Source organism: Sinocyclocheilus anshuiensis, unplaced genomic scaffold, assembly GCF_001515605.1.
Source record: "Sinocyclocheilus anshuiensis isolate Anshui unplaced genomic scaffold, SAMN03320099.WGS_v1.1 scaffold256, whole genome shotgun sequence".
Lineage (NCBI taxonomy): Eukaryota > Metazoa > Chordata > Actinopteri > Cypriniformes > Cyprinidae > Sinocyclocheilus > Sinocyclocheilus anshuiensis.
The window spans coordinates 426,954-443,966 of NW_015558587.1; the positions used below are offsets into that span (position 1 = coordinate 426,954).

General features: G+C 39.4%; 1 protein-coding gene across 1 annotated transcript in view; it reads right to left on the minus strand.

Moving 5' to 3' along the window:
* Positions 1 to 15,718, minus strand: part of pmfbp1 (polyamine modulated factor 1 binding protein 1) — an 89,577-nt gene extending 73,859 nt beyond the window's left edge. Inside the window, exons 1-4 of the mRNA XM_016475642.1 lie at positions 15,674 to 15,718; positions 14,093 to 14,176; positions 12,293 to 12,439; positions 3,349 to 3,420 (exon numbers count right to left, since the gene is read on the minus strand). The gene's annotated coding sequence lies outside the window, so the exon portion shown is untranslated. The remainder of the gene's footprint in view (positions 1 to 3,348; positions 3,421 to 12,292; positions 12,440 to 14,092; positions 14,177 to 15,673) is intronic.
* Between the last annotated feature and the right edge of the window lie 1,295 nt (positions 15,719 to 17,013).

Consider the following 17,013-nt stretch of genomic DNA (forward strand, 5'->3'; position numbering starts at 1 on the left):
CAATATAGTTAATAAAGAAACCACAATTCTCGGAATGCCATGTTCCACCGATGCACTCCACGGGTTACACGCAAGCCAATCACACATCTGTCATGCAACCGTCAAACCCCCTGCTCAGCGTCCCGGCAGTTCGGCCCGCAACCAGTAGGTGTCTCTCTTTCACTGTGCATGGCCCTCATTCCGTCTGCCGCCCACCGCCGGCCCCTCCCCTCTCTCAAAATCCCCATCTCCACATAGTATATACACCATCATTTGAAAATGGCAGCTTTTTGAAAATTCACCTTGATTATCAGACATTAAAAGTGACTTGAGCAGCGCTGAGTGTCTGGCTGGGGAGATGGCTGCAGACAGCCGAACAATGCGGCGGGCGCGGCATTAACGCCTCGCTGGGCCATGCAGCCACGCAAGGGAGAGGCAGCCCTTTGTTCTCTCCCTCATCCAATTATTTTTAACGTGCGCCTCTTTCACAACAACAAGAGAAATTTTAATTTTAATGCACTCTGTAAGAAAAGCCCCCCAAAATACATCTATTCTTAAAAGAAGGAGGAAAGAATACGGACGAGGGTTAAGAATTAATCAGGGCGCGTGTGTGAGCGTGGAGTGCAGGCATTGCAATGTCTGCAACCGTAGCCCGTACAAAAACCGGATGCATGCGATCGCTCTCGAGAAACGCGGCACACATGCTGCGAGGGCAAAAACACACGTGTCGCTGTCGTGGAGCGAAAAACAAACAACCAAAATGCCCAAGATTCCATATAAAATGGGTTTGAGAATAAAAAAGCTGGGGACTCTCGCAGGAAGGTATGCGCCCAAATATTTTTCTAATTGGACGAGTACTTTATCTTGCTGTCAGCGAGGTTATAAAAATGCGCGTAGTTCCCAGAAGGAGAGAAGCAGCTCTATAGCCGGCCCTTTATTACTGCACGCTAGTGTCTGATATATGCTCCTGCGTTAACCTTTCATCTGAGCCCAACACACACACATACACACACACACACACACACACACAAGCAAGCGTGTGTTTTATGCAGAAATTCAGAAATTCTGAGTTGTTGTGAATGTTACAGGGGAACGTGGTGATTATATACTGGGAGTGCAGCAAAAATGCATTTAGTCAATCATACGGTGCATTAATACACCGTCTGCATGCAGTTAGGTACACACACACACCTCAGCAACACGATTCAACCTGACAGAAAAAGCAAATTAGAATCCGACGTGTTCTGCACAAGGCTGTTGCCATCTTAGCCGCACTACGGCCAATTTTCTCAGCAGTATGAAATGATTGTTTTTTTTCTTATCAGCATCGAGGCAGCATCTACAGCAGTGAGAATTTAAAATGAAAAGCCCTTAGTTTTTGTCCCCAGGAACACAAAATAGACAAACAGCCAAACGTGCGCACGCACACACATCAAATTAGATCTTCGGTTCTAGGCTAGACAACTAACTGTTTGTGTATAAGCCTCACTCTGCGGCACAGCAAAAGCAATTCTCTGGAGATGGTGAAATTAAAGGGCAGAATCCAGCCTGTTTATGGTTGGCACTCCGCTCTCCTCTCAATCAAATGTTTTATTAGCAATCATTCGGCACTCTCCGGGCCCTAACACTCCTCCGCCGGAGGAAGGAGGGGGGCTCCAGGAGGGAGCGCTGGTACCCGCTGACCCCCGCTGGACTGCACACAGCTGATTACTCCCACCTGGAGCCCGAGTCACCATTAACCTCCACGAGGGCTCAAGCGGCCAGCCATCCCCACTGCTTCCCCAAGACGACGGAGAGTTACGAAGACTCAACCAGAGAGATGTGAAGAATCAAAGACTTAAGAGTGGGGAGAAAAAGAAAGACATGCCATGGCGTCATGTGGCAGAGATTGTGATTTAGGTGTGATAGACTGAATTTGGGTAGCATTAGGAGGCACAAGACAGTTGGAACTGTGGTTTAGTGGTCAATGCTCAAGCCTTGGTGCTCATGTGGGAAATGCAGGTTCAGTTATGGCAGTACGTCCACCCTGAATGTCTTGATTTAAAATCTGGCACATTTGGAACATATAACTTTTTGAGCCAATCACCTGATCTCTAAATATCATGTGACTTATGTGCTGCCTCCCTATTCACCTTTCTATTAGTTTTTGGCTTTTAAATAAGGTTTATAGTTTTAGATGTTTTTTATTTTTATTTGTAATTATTTTAAGTACAAGTTAAACTATAGCCAGTTAAACTAAATACACGAAAATGTGTCCATGTTTCCCTGGCAAATAGCTAAAATAAATCATAAAATAAAAAATAAAACGGTAACACTTTACAATAAGGTGTCATTTGTTAACATTAGTTAATGTATTAACTAACATGAACGAACAATACTAAATGCTGTAGTATTGTTCATTCTTAGTTCATGTTAACTAATGTAGTTACTAATGTACCTTATTGTAAAGTCTTAGCAATAAAACACAAGTTATATAAATATAAATATTTTATTTATTTTAGTCTTTTTTATTATTAATTACTCAAATCTCTTTATCTAAATCTCTTCATTAACTGTGAACAATGCTTATAGTTTTTTTTTTTTTTTTAACACTTTTGATGCAGGTCTGTAGTTCTGACTTGAATCCTCCTCAAAAGTGCAATGGGTTGTAGCCAATATTAGCAGTTAAAATGTGCATGGATCTGCACTTTGAATTTCCATTGGAAAATATCAGTTGAACCCTTTGGCCTAAAATATTTACTTAAAGCACCACCTAAGATTTTAAGTTTTTAAAGTTAATATTTCAATAATTCAACATCAAATTCTCACATTCCCAATTCTCTGATGTTGGTTAATGGTCACATGACCAATAAAATATCATTATTTTTTGTAAATGTTTAATTGTTTATTTTTATTTTATAACTTTACTTTTTTTGTGATTTAAATTACATGCTATAACCTGAACATGAGCATTTGCTGAACCATACAGTTATTTGAGTAATTTAAGCTATATTATTGGTGATTTGACACATTATGTGGTCCAAATGTCTGAGACCACTATTATATTTATTTATTTATTTTATTTATTAAGAAACAAAAGCTTTTTATGGTTTTTGTTTACTTTAATAACTCTGGTGCTAGAAGCCATTTTTCTTTAATGGCAGCAGAAATCCAGCTATATGAACTTCACAAGTTAATAGCCGCTTGAGGGATTTGCCAAGAGTATACAACGTGCCTTAAAGGGACTGATATTGGCCCCCATCTATCTCTTGATTGCCTTTCAATATTTAAGTAGAAAAAGGTCCCAAAAAAAAGTGACAGTTCTGTTGAGAGGGTAACACTGGGAGATGTTAGAAATAAGAGTGTGGGGTAGCAAAGACCTGCTGTTACCTGCTGACTGACTGAACTATGCTGAGATTTCAGCCTGGACACTTCCTCCTCCAGCCGCTGGATCTGCTCAGCCTGTGAACACGCATGCACAAAGATCATGAAATTCACATCACAAATGTTTACCATCAAACACAGAAATGTTTTGAGAAGGAGACAATAACCAGAGCAAAGATGGTAGCTCAGAACAAACAGAGCAGTGAGAAAATGGCTGCACTGTTCTGTCATAATGAGAAGTGGAGGTGTGTGTGTGTGTGTGTGTCGGGTTCCCCTGCTCTGCTCTCATCACATCTGCTGTCAGTAATCTGTTCCTGAGCCAGCAGTGCTGGGATTAAGTGCAGGCTGCAGATAAAGGATGTATGCGTCATTAAAACACACAGGACAGGCACGTACACACTCACACAGTCACCGGTGAGTAATAATGCGGCCACAGTTTCAATCACGAACGCAGCTTCATTTCTGTGAAAATCATGGCCGTTCAGAGTGTGGAAGTGTGTGATCTGTGGGCAGACGGGCTTGTGCCGGGGGCTTATTTTAACCTCAGATACGAAGGTCTTTCAAAAGGCAAAATTGTCCAGCTGTACAGCAGAGTAATAATGATTTTTAAAGCAATAGTTCAGCCAAAAATGAAAATTTACTCACCCTCATGTTGTTACAAACTCTGTGACTCATGTTCTTTCCAAAAAGGACAAAAAGCACAATAAAGTAGTCCATATGACTTATATGCCATAAATGAAGTCATATGATAGATTTGTGTGAGAAATAGATCAAAATTTGCTATTCACTGGAAACCTTGAGACAATATATTTAATTATGTGGATGAAACTGGAGTACAATAATGGACTGAGGATTTCAGTCTGTTCCTAATCATAAAGCTTCAGATGATTTGAAATATAGAGTACAGAACATTCGGACCACTTCTATGGCTCCTTTTAGACATATCGACAAGTCATTCTGGTTTAGAACATCATGAGTGTGAAAACTAATGAATGCATTTTCATTTTGGGGTGAGCTATGCCTTTAAGGAAACGATATGGCATCCATGTATATGAATTATAGGTCTGATTCTAGGTGAGGCTTTGCAGGTAATCCTGAAAAATAATATGTTTAGAAACTTCTCAAAAGAAGAAATTTGATTAAAGCTCCAGATCATGAACAAAAGATAACCCTAACCATAAAAAAGAATGTAGCACCCATGAGCTCTCATTGATATTCTGACAGGAAGATCAAAAACTTTCTGCCATACACAATTTCATGTGCAATTTCAAATCCAATGCAAAATTCAGCCCTTCTGGGACAAAAAAGGGTCTGATAACTGATAGAAAGAAACAAGGGGTAATTCTGATCAAATCAAAACAAAACAAAACAAAACACACAATTATATTTTAACTAATTGGTCTGCAAATTTGAACATACTAAACCTTTTTCTACAAATGTTCATTTTATAATTATATTTTATTATCAAAGTGACATGAATAATCAAATCAAATCAAATAAAAAACAGCAAAAACAGAACAGACAGTACTCTGGTAAGTTGTAATCAGCCATCATATTTCTACTTTCTTCTTTAACAAGTTCCTCTATCCTAAACATCTGTCAGTATAATGCATGTTCAGGGTAAAAACTATTCCAAAAATCTGAAGTCTGTCAAATTGCTTAAGACAGCTCAGTAAAATGAGTAGAGGTCAACTGGATAAACAGAATAGCATTAACCACGGTAATGACTCCCAGACCATGTGACATTACAGAGAGGTCAGAGACTATGAACAAGCAGCAGATGGTATATGAATGACAGAGGCCCTGTCCAAAATCACACCCTAAAACCCTCACGTTCTTCTGAGTCCACACTTTTGTGATGAAATGCTGCTTTGACTGCCAGGTAGAAGTCTGCATCAAGTGTGCATAGCAGCCGCAAAGGGGATGTTCACTAAAATGATAAATGGGACAACCTATGGTATCATGAACTTAACGGACACGTATGTGCGGCGGACACTGTAAGTCCGCAAGTGCACATGAAGTGTGTCATTTGGGACAAGGCCAGAGACTACAATGACATACAAACTAGAGAATGACAATGGTTTCTTGGACATGTCCAATGGTAATAAATGGTATTCACTGAAGTAGCTTGGCATACCATGTAGATACTGTGGTGTATATGAATATTCATCATTCAGTACCATGGTATTAAGAGCCAATAGCATTACTGCACCATGGTATCAGTTTTATCTAAGTATCTCTGATATACTATTACAGCTTTTGTTATTATTTTGAATTGGATTTTGTTTACATTTTCTGTTTTCACTTTAATTTTGAAAAAAAATTTTTTTATTTCAGTCATTTTGCTGTGTGTTTTCACCATTTTCATTATTATTATTTTTAAATGTCTATATATGACCCTGGACCACAAAACCAGTCTTAAGTCGCTTGGGTATATTTTTAGCAATAGCCAAAAAAACATTGTATGGGTCAAAATTAATCAATTTTTCTTTTATGCCAAAAATCATTAGGATATTAAGTAAAGATCATGTTCCATGAAGATATTTTGTAAATTTCCTACTGTAAATATATCAAAACTTAATTTTTGATCAGTAATATGCATTGCTAAGAACTTCATTTGGACAACTTTAAAGGTGATTTTCTCAGTATTTAGATTTTTTTGCACCCTCCGATTCCAGATTTTTAAATAGTTGTATCTCGGCCAAATATTGTCCTATCCTAACAAACCATACATCAATGGAAAGTTTATTTATTCAGCTTTCAAATAATATATAAATCTCAATTTAACAAAAATGGACCCTTATGACTGGTTTTGTGGTCCAGGGTCACATATAAATTTTTATTCATTTTTATTTTATTCAGTTTTAGTTATTTTAGTAGTTCCAGTTAAACTAAACAAAAATGAGAAACAAAACAGCTAAAATAAATATAGATAGATATCATAATTAAAGGTTATTAATGATAATAACCCTGCATGGTAGGGCCAGGTACATTTCCATTCCTAGCACAACTACTCAAGTGCATATATTCACCGTCAGTTTGATTGTATTTGTAAATTGTGAAATATCCAATCTCACTTTGTTTTTGGCAACCTGTGTCCCTTCCCGGCACCGACTCAGCTGGGCTTGGACAACAGACAGCTCATCCTCCAGTTCGTGGCATTTTCTCCTAGCTTCTTGTGCCTCTTTGCTCTTTTGCTCCGCCATGGACCGAACCAAACCAAGCTCCGCAGTGACTCTATCCACCTCCAGGGCAGCGCCAGACATGAGAAACTTAATGCAATTGAAGCTTCTTTCCAAGGGTGCACACAGACACACTCAATGTGACCCTTGGTGGTGGTGACCTCCTTGCAATCAGCCCCGTGGAGCACTTATTTCCCAGTTATAATCAGACTCGCTCACTAAGGCCTGACCTTTTCTCAGCAGCCCCTCAGCCATGGCTATGTATAACTCCAATATAAAACCCAGCCACCTAGAGAGAGACATCTGCTAGAGCTCAGATCCACGGCCATACAGGTTAATGAGGGAGAGAGAGCACGAATGTATACACACAACACTGCTGCACAAACAAGCTAAAAAGATTTCGGACTATATGAAAGGTACGAGACATGTTGCACCCAATATCAAAGTATTTTGTGTGGCACAGGGTTATACTTCTAAAGTTATGTTATGCTCATGAACTAAATGAAAGAAACTAATTGTTACCTAGTTCCTTTAAGCAAGGTGGCCTTCAAGTTCACTTGGTGGCCATTTTAGTTACATCCCAAGCTATTTACTAGTCATGCAAGTGCAGCACCAATCTTCATAATGACAGACCAAAATCTCCAAAACTGTTGGCTAAGCTTATACATCAATACCATTTTTCAAATACCCAATAAAGCATGAAAATAATTTCACAAATTCATTTATGGGTAAAATTTGTCATCAACAGTGGTACCTCAGTGGCCTGGTGTCATTTGATTCCCAGTAGAACTTCATTCTCCACCTGCAGCTTCACCAGATTCCTTTTCACCTCTGAGAGCTACAAGAGAGCAGAACACACTTCATATACAGTAGCTCTCCTATAGTAAACAAAGTATTTTATCACAGCTAAAGCAATGAATAGTTTTGACAGATCATGTGCACACATATGAGATAAAGACATTGCTGTGTTATTTCACGTAGAGTGGGTCGCCCACTCATGGCGGTCTCCATATTGAGTCACATGAATAGAGTACTACAGACAAATAAACAGAAACAGACGTGACTGAATAAGTGTGTCCTCTTTCTTTTGTGAAATAACAGTAAATACCACTTTATTTCTTTGTGACTTATTTTCAGCCCTGACAAATAATTCATTCTCTGTAAAACATCAATGCTTTTGGATTTAAATCTTTAAGTAAACAACAAAACATGCAAATAAACGTCCGCTTTTATCACGTTCGTTTTGTGATCTCTCTAGCTCCAGTGATTTATTTCTGATAACTTCTCTTTGTTGGTGAAATGATGGAGTTGCGTGATGTTGTTCCAGAGCTGCGTGTAAAGGGCGGGTTTTAGCTTCTGGCCCGATGATGGAAATGCAGCGTGATTTTGGCTTCGGTGCTACAGGTCCGAGACTATTAGCTCCGCCTGGCCCATTTAAAGCACTAGCTCACACTGGCCCGACAGAAAAAGCGGCTATATAGTACTCATACTATGGCTTCATTTACACCTGGTATTAACATCCTGTTCAGGTGATCTCATTTTGAAATGGGACAATGCTAAATAAAATAATTAATTATCCTAATAATAATAAATATTTTGAGATTTATTTACTTCACAACATTGGAAAAAAAGGCACATGGCAACACTGCAGTGTAAATCAGGGCCGTAACTACCAATAATTAAATATGGCTGCCTCAGTGGTCTTGTCAATGTCAAAATTATTGAGATGGTCAATCAAATCAAAGAAGGCAGATGGTTATCAGAACCCGAACATGAATTCCAGCGCACTACTTCAGTGGAAGCATGTAAGGCAAGATGTAAGTAGTTAAACATTTATGATGTTTAACTACTTAACTACAGTTGTGCTCAAAATTATTCATACCCTTGATAAATATGATCAAAGAAGGCTGTGAAAATAAATCCACATTGTTTATCTACTTGATCTTTCATTCAAAAATAAAAAAAAAATCTTACCTTTAATTAAAGTAAAAAAAAAAAAAATCACATTATAAAATAAATATTTTTCTCTAATACAGTAAGAGGACGTGTGTCTATATCGTCCTAATGCATGGTGAGGAGGAGAGTTTGAGTGGCCAAAGACTCCAAGGATCACAGCTGGAGAACTGCAGAAAATAGTTGAGTCTTGGGGTCAGAAAGCCTCAAAAAAACAAAAAACAAAAAAAAAAACATGTTGTTTGGGAGGGTTTCAAGAAAAAAATAGAAAAGAAAACGCTCTCATCCAAAAACAAACTCCAGCATATTTATTTGCTAGTCATGACTGGAACTTTAAACGGGACTGGGTTCAATGGTCAGATGAAAAACCATTCCAGAAATCTAATAATGGGCAATGGTTGGATCTTCCAACAGGACAATGATCCACAAACAAACATCAAAATCAAAACAAAAATGGGTCACTGAGAACAAAACCAAGCTTCTGCCCTGGCCAACCCAGTTCCCTGAGCTGAACCCTATAGAAAATGAGTGTAGTGAACTGAAGAGGAGAATTATCAACATGCAGCTGGAAATCTGAAGGGTCTGGAGAGATTCTGTATGAAGGAATGGTCTCTGATCTCCTGTCAGATGTTCTCTAAACTCTTCAGGCATTATAGGTGAAGACTCAGAGCTGTTCTCTTGGCAAAAGGAGGTTGCAAAAAGTATTGGATAAAAGGGTATGATTAATTGTGACCAATGTGTATTAAAGAAAAACATTTATTTCATAATGAGATTTCTCTCCCATTTTAAATTATTATTTTTCAATGAAAGGTTATATTTTAGTAAATGTTTTAAATGAAATATCTAAAGGATTGATGATACAGATTAATTTTCACAGCCTTCTTTGATCATATTTACCATAATTTTGAGCACAACTGTAAATGTTTTACAAAAGAAATGTTAAGCAAATGACAGTAATATCCAGTGATGCATATTTTTTCCTCAAATCTATCAGTTTTCAACTGCAATTCATTTACATCGTTTGTGTATTTATACAGAAACAATAAAAATGAATAAAACCATTTTTGCTATATTAGGCATGTGATTAAGAAAGAATGTGTGAATAATTATTTTTTCATTTATTTATTTATTTACTGATTACAATAAATTCCAGTTATTTTTACTGCTCATCTATCATTTTCTTTATTCCCTGAAATTCCTTTAAATCCTATTTAGATCCATTCAATAAAATGATCCCTTCAAAAAAATATATATATATTTTGTCCCTCCCAATGTTCAGACATGGTTACGGCCTTATTGAAAGCACTAACGCATGACATTACCAAATGTATACAGCAATGTGTCTTGGCTGAGCACTTGTGATTGGATCAACCGGTATGGCGCTTACAACCTCTGTAATCGACCCTTTCATCTGTGGAATAAATTAATCAGCTATAGCCCAGCACACACTGTGCGATTTTGGCCACGATTTGGTCATCTGAGATACATTTTGAAAATCTTAACATTTTTCTGTAGTCTTTGATCGCTGGTTTGACATGCCGATTAATGGCCATTGCGATCAAATTCTACCTCTGATGAAATTCTGGCAGTGTCAGAAGATTTGCCGCACAGTCTTGCAGTGTGATGTCTCCTACGACGAACGTCAAACTGTCTTCGTTTTTCAGAATTAATGCTAGAGATTTCTTCTAACCATCATAAACTCTGGCATTCCCATTCTCCACTCATGGAATTCATACGATGTTGCATATGTTGCTATGATAAACTCTGGTTGCGTTGCTGTTTTCATGTGGTTGTGTAGTGCTGCTTACACTATTCTTCTTAAATACGCCGGTATTTCCGCCATCCATATACTTTTCATGATAGCCAACATTTCAGCCCCACGTGTAATGCAGCTCACAGTCACTGAACGGGTGTATGAATTGATCATGTAAAACCCCGGACAAGTTTTCTTGCACACAGTTTGTGTTTCTTGCGCACAGTGTGCGCCCAGTCTGTAAATATGCTATTTATTTAAAACAGCATTGGTGACCAAAAATGTGATACTGCATCCACAGCAATAGGTGTCAGTATAAAGCGCAACAGCACTATTACACCAATCAGCAAATCATGAAGAAAAAATACTAACAATTAAATGTATCTGCTAAATAGAAACAACAACAAAAAAAAAATTTGCGCTACCTCTATTTTTATCATGTCTTGAGAACTGAAAATGATACTGCACACAAAACTCAGGCTTACAAAGTAATGAATATGGTTAAAATACTATAAAGCAGTGAACACTGAGATGATAAAGGTGCCCCTCATGATCACAAACAAACTGCGGCTGGAGCGTAAAAAGGCCATTAACTTAACTGTGGGAGTGTTAGTAAAAAAGGCACTGTGAGATTGTTCTCTGAGCAATCAGTGTTGAGCTCCCCCAACAAGTCTGCCATGACGCCTAGCGACAGGTGACACAGCCGCTGGTGACAGACAGCACTGGCCTGAGCTCTGATTGGTCAGCAGTCCCATCCAGGAGGGGAGGGCTCAGAGTATCACTGCAGCAAACACTAGCTTGCATCTACGTGCCTAATACAACAAACTGTTTGTTTAGTTAGATGCATTTAAATTATGTATGTGTTACACTTTACAGCCCAAAAGAGAGAAAAACAAACAATATTCAATATCCAAATGAGAATAAATGGAGATTACAGCTTTAACCTTCTCAGATTTTTGCCATTTCTGTGTCTTTTACTAGAGTTTCAGAAGAGATCTCCAGATAAAAAAGTCTGCAAAAATATTTCTCATCAATTTCTCTCAAGATCAAATGATTATACTGTATAGCTGTCCTGAGAAACAATTGCGCTCTCTCTCCATTCTCCTAAACTGATCAATACTTCATTTAAATCATGACATTAGCACACTACAACTGGATAGCTGTCCTGAGAAACATCTCAGACGGTTGATACATAACAAAAAAAAAAAAAAACATAACTTAGATCATAAAGTCTCCTGAGCTTTGTTTGAAAGAGCTAATTTAGTAGGGTTTTGTGACATGTTTTAAGTATCTTTTTGCATTTTTCCTTCAAGAGTAAATGTCTTCTTTGGGATCATGTTCCCTGGCATCTGGCAGGAAAATTCTGGGACCCTCCTCACCTCAACAGGGGAGGGGGAAACACCTGTCTCAAAGTAAACTCTCTAACTTCAGTCGAGCTGGAAGCGTTCAGACAGGCACAGCCAGCTGCTCAACACATGCACTGCACTCTCTAAAACAAACCTGGAATATAACAAGGTTAGCAGAGTCACCTTAACAAATAAGGAGCTCATTTGGTCCCCCCCCCCAAAAAAAAACAACAGATTTCAGACTCCCAACAAACTGTATATTAAGTATTTCAGTGAGCCAAAACATCCATTCACATGTCAAAGTTGCAACTGGAGCTCACAAGCCGCTGTCAATACAGCAAGCTCCATGTAGAAAAACAACAGAAGCTTCAAACTACAAGTATTTTGGATTTAGATCATGTTTCTCTCTCTCTCTCTCTCTCTCTCTCTCTCTCAAAGCCTTTTCAAAAATCATTCCTGACTAACATTTCCTCGTTAAACTTGGTGTGTTACAGCACAAGCCAATTCTTTATAATTACAGCTATTATTCTTCTTATATGAAATGATCCTTCTTAGAAGAAGAGAAAAAATACATAAATTACTGCAAATGTAGTGGTCTGAGATTAAAGCATGTCACAAAGAAGAGCCCAGAACAAAAGCATTGGCATTGAGAAAGCAAGAAAGAGAGAGAGAGTGTGTGGGCCCGAGCAGCCTGGGCCTGGCCGTGAAGCTTTTACCTGAGCCTGTAGCTCCAGATCTTGCTTCCTGGCATCTTGTAGCTGCCTGTGCAGCTGCTGTTTGCGGTCGTGTCCCCTCTGGAGCTCCTGCTGGCTTTCTTGCAGCTGTCTCTGCAGATCCCACAGTCTCTGCTCTTGGACGTCCAGCTATCCAACCACAATAGAGGGCAGGGCGCAAAGGAAGAGAAAATCAATCCACTACAAAGAGCCTGTTTCTCCGCTTGCCTGCTCGATTCGCAGAACCCCTTATGACTAGATCTCCGGCAAAGAGGAACCAATGTTCATCTGGCCCTCATCGCAGCCCCAACATCCACCCCGAGCGGTTCTAGAACCCTTCACATACACCCTGACACTCCAGACAGGCTAGGGCTGTCCTGCACTGAATGCAGAAGCAAAAATCAATGCTTCTTAACAAAATGCGAAATCGCAGCTCATTGTTCGACAGGAAGAGCGGGAGAACAAGCAATACTTCTGCAGACAGATCTTTACGATTTTCGGTTACATGCACAAGCAGTTTGCACCATGTCACTCCATTATCCGCTTTTTAAGCAAAAAAGTATTCATTAATGTTGTTATTTTTCAAATAATTAAAGCAAGGCCCACCACGACACATCGAAAAGAAATAATTATTATTGTAATTAGCACAATATGGTCACCTGCTAAAGAGAACGGAGAGGAGGGGAAGATGGGAGTCGAGAAAAAGAGAGAGGAGGAGGAGGTTTGGCAGACTCCTAGTTCCGGTCCAGTCTGACATTATCAAGCATCCTCTTCTGCATTTCAAATGGTCGCACAATGACAGTCGCATATCCAAAATGGAGGCCCGGGGACGATCAATTAATCAGCCTCGCTCATTAGAGGCCCGCGAGTAATCCACAAATTCGCCAAAGTCACCTAAATCAAACAGTCGCCCCTCGCCTTACCCATTGATTGTGGTCTGGTGACAAGCACTTCAAGCCTTGCCTCGTCTTCCCATCCATCTGTTGGCATAGCGAACGCTCGAATTCCTGCCAGATTGTGGACTAAAACGATGAGGGAAGAATGAGAATCATTTCCCTTTAATCCTAAAAACCCAGCTCATCCTTTTGCTCTGCTTTTCGGTGTGTGATGCAAGCCGATAACCCTGCTCTTTCTTTGCCTTACAATTGCACTCTCTCTCCATTCTCCCCTCCTAAACTGATCAATACTTCATTTAAATCATGACATTAGCACACTACAACTGGAAAAAAAGCCGAAAGGAATAGCAAAACGCTTCTTATGGCAAATGGAGGGTTGGAAAATAGATCATGCATCCGATTAGTGACCATAATTGTTTGTTTGTACGTAAAAACTAAGGTTAAAATGCATGTGGCGCTCAGGACCAACATCATTGTTTTGATTTGAGCTCCCGAGACTGACTGATCAATATCGCATTTGAATCCTGAGAGCGGGGCAGTGTCGCTTTAGCACTCGACGTTAAATGAAATGCAAATAGCGCTGCCGTAATCAACACGTATTTCGGACGTTATTGTCAAACCCAAATGATATTTCCATACACAAAGAACGTGTAGCCATACGCATTGGCAATTGCGTGATATGCGCCCTCATGCATTTGTTTATTCATGCAGTATGCCATGAGAATAATCACTGCACTCTTAAGACTTGAAGGGATGGTAATCATCGATGCAGGGTGGGAGTGGGAGGAGAGAAGAAGAAGAAGAAGGAAAAAAAAGGTAATTTCCTGTCGCGGATCTGCATAACAGGCGCGCAAGAGAGCGAGAGCGAGTCTTATCTGCCTAATGGTCATTAGCGGAGCTTATTTACCTGAACACTCTGGGCGTCACGGGCCTGATGAGAGAGGAGCAGGTCTTGCCGGAGTCTTTGGATGCTCGCGTCCCGACGTGACAACTGCGGTTCGGGTTTCCCATCCCAAACGTGGTGAAGAGGAAGGAACGGAGGGCGTGAGGTGTTTTTGAGAGTAAAGAGAGGGAGGTGGAGAGAGAGAGGGAAGGAAAGAGGGAATCACTCCACCAAACGTGGCGAAGAGGAAGGAACGGAGGGCGTGAGGTGTTTTTGAGAGTAAAGAGAGGGAGGTGGAGAGAGAGAGGGAAGGGAAGAGTGAATCACTCCAGGAACATGCACTTACATATAGCCGGGTGCCAATGTCAACCAATGAGCAATTAGGCAGACAAGACCAAAGTTATTGATCGGGGTTTGGGGCTCTTTTTCCCAGGCTAACTAAGCTGAGTATGTGTGATGGCTGCAGAAGCGGTGGGGAAAGCGAGAAGGAGGGGGAGAGTTCGGAAGAGCGACTCCCTCTTGCTCTCGCTGGGCCTGTAGTGCCGAAGAGGAGCCGGTCATTTAACCTTCTATTGATCTTCCTCCTAAATAACCACCCTCCCTTGACAGATGTGCGTGTTCAATGTATGCACTTAATGTAGACTGCTCAACTGTCAATACATTACACAGTCAGATTTGTCTGCAAGACTGCTACATATAGGCTACCGTGTTTTGCACAAGAGATCAGGGTTCTTGGGAGAATACAGCGCTGTGTGCCAATCATGCATTACCAACCAGATTGCAGACTTTAGCATTGCTTTATGGACTTGTTTAACACCTGGCTTGAGGGTAGGCACCATATTTCCTTAGAGATAAATTACAACAAGGCTGTAAGGGATATAATTATAGTCTTTCAATAGGCTGTAGTGTAGAGTCTTTAAGGGACAGTTAACCAAGAAATGGAAATTCAATAATCATTTACTCACCCACACGTTGTTCAAAATTTGCATGTTTTGAACACAAAAGTAGATATTTTCAAGGCTGACTGAAAGTCAGTGGGGTCAAAAACGATGGACAAAAACGATGAGACATTTGGTGTTTCATAGAAGAAAAAAGGCATAGGGAACAACATGAGGATGAACTATCCCTGTAGGTTCAAATCTAATTTTCATGTCAGCTTTTTTTAGTACTGGAAATTAATTCGGAAGGCAGATTTTAAATGCTTCATTGGCTAAACGATAAACACCAAGAACAACAGCAATTGAACACACTGTACATCTATCCCTTACAGACTTGTTCTCATTCATGTAAAATCAAGCAAGCCATCTACCCTCTAGGGTTGTGTGCCATTCAGAATTGAACTGAGAATGCCTTTTAAATTCCAACTTAATACATTAACACCCATCTCATGTGATTGGGTCGGGACATCAGAATAGACATATCAATTAGTATTAAAACTAATCTCAAAAGGTGGCCACTTGTGATTGGATTTTGAGGAGGATTTTAGAAGTCTGTCATACATCTATATTGTTGATTAATCCATGGATAGCATAATTAGTGCACTGTTAATATAAGTTCTAAGGAGAGACTATAAAGACCAATGAGGATTAAAAACTGTGGCCGTACCTCACTTTTAAACAGCTCTGTTCCTCTGAGAGCAGTGAGATCAGTGGAAGTCTAAAGAGAAAGACAAGCATCTGATGAGACTATGAGCTCAATTTATAGTGTGTACTTAAAATACATTCCACAGCAACGCAGGTAAGATGAACCTCAGAGTAAATGAAACCTGTGAGACAGATGCCAGTAAGATGGTAGAATAAGCAACCAGACAGTATATAAGGAAAAGACACCTGTAGGAAAGAGAAACTACTAATAGTGTCTCTGCAAATAAATGGAGAGTAAATTGAGACAATCATTAAACAATATAGGTCATAAGAAGGTTGTAAAATGTCATGTGGTACAACTCCCTAAAAATATAATAATATTTGAGAGTGACGTATACTTTTGACCTTGACAATATAGTGTATTTAAAAACGTAAAAATTCAAGATGTGAGAAATATGTAGTACCTTTTACTTGAAGGTCACACCACATGAAAATTATTTTGAAATGACAAAAATGCTTTTTTAAAACCATTTGAAACCACCACGAATTCGAAGAGTACATTTCTACAACTCGTTACATCTGTTTTTAAAAATGTTTTATACATTTATTTTCTTTCTTGTGGAGACTCTTACAGTATATGTCATGGACGCAAACAATATACTGTATACCATCAATGTTAACTCATCTTCTCATCAAATCTATTCATGACCAAATGATTGGAGCTGCTACCTACGTCCATGTTTACAGCTCTATTTTATACTGTATAACATAAAAATCTTAATTTTTTTCCCCTCCAAAGAAGTTTTAGGAGAAACATCACTGACAGAGTTGATTAAAATAAGACTAGAAAGAGATGAACTATAAACGCAGCTAGCAAATACAGAGACGAAAGAGAAAGAACTCAATAAGACAGGGCAAAACATCTCTCCTCCCAGAGCGTGTGTAATTGAAGAACATGTCTTTCATGAGATCCGCTTTGTTGTGAAGGCAGAAAGTTAAAGAGTTCACAAGTGCTGGTGAGAGAAGCCGATGACGACACCTGATCCTTCCTTCCATGCTCGTATTGACCCTTTCCTCAATAATGTCTCTGGGGAACAGCTAGTTAACACTGATTGCCTACAAACCTGCTCACAATGACAAGCGTGGCCTCGGCCAACTCCACTTCAACACAATCAATTATTTCCTCACTACCCATGACCAAGAACATCCTTAAACCACACAATCTGCGCTGGAGAAACACTCCATTACGAAGGTGAGGAAAGGACATTAGGAACCTGCTTTTCTCATTCCGGGCAAAGAAAGGTGGAAAAAAACAGGAACGCTGCCTTGTGTTTTTTTTTTAAGCCACATTCTGATATAGAG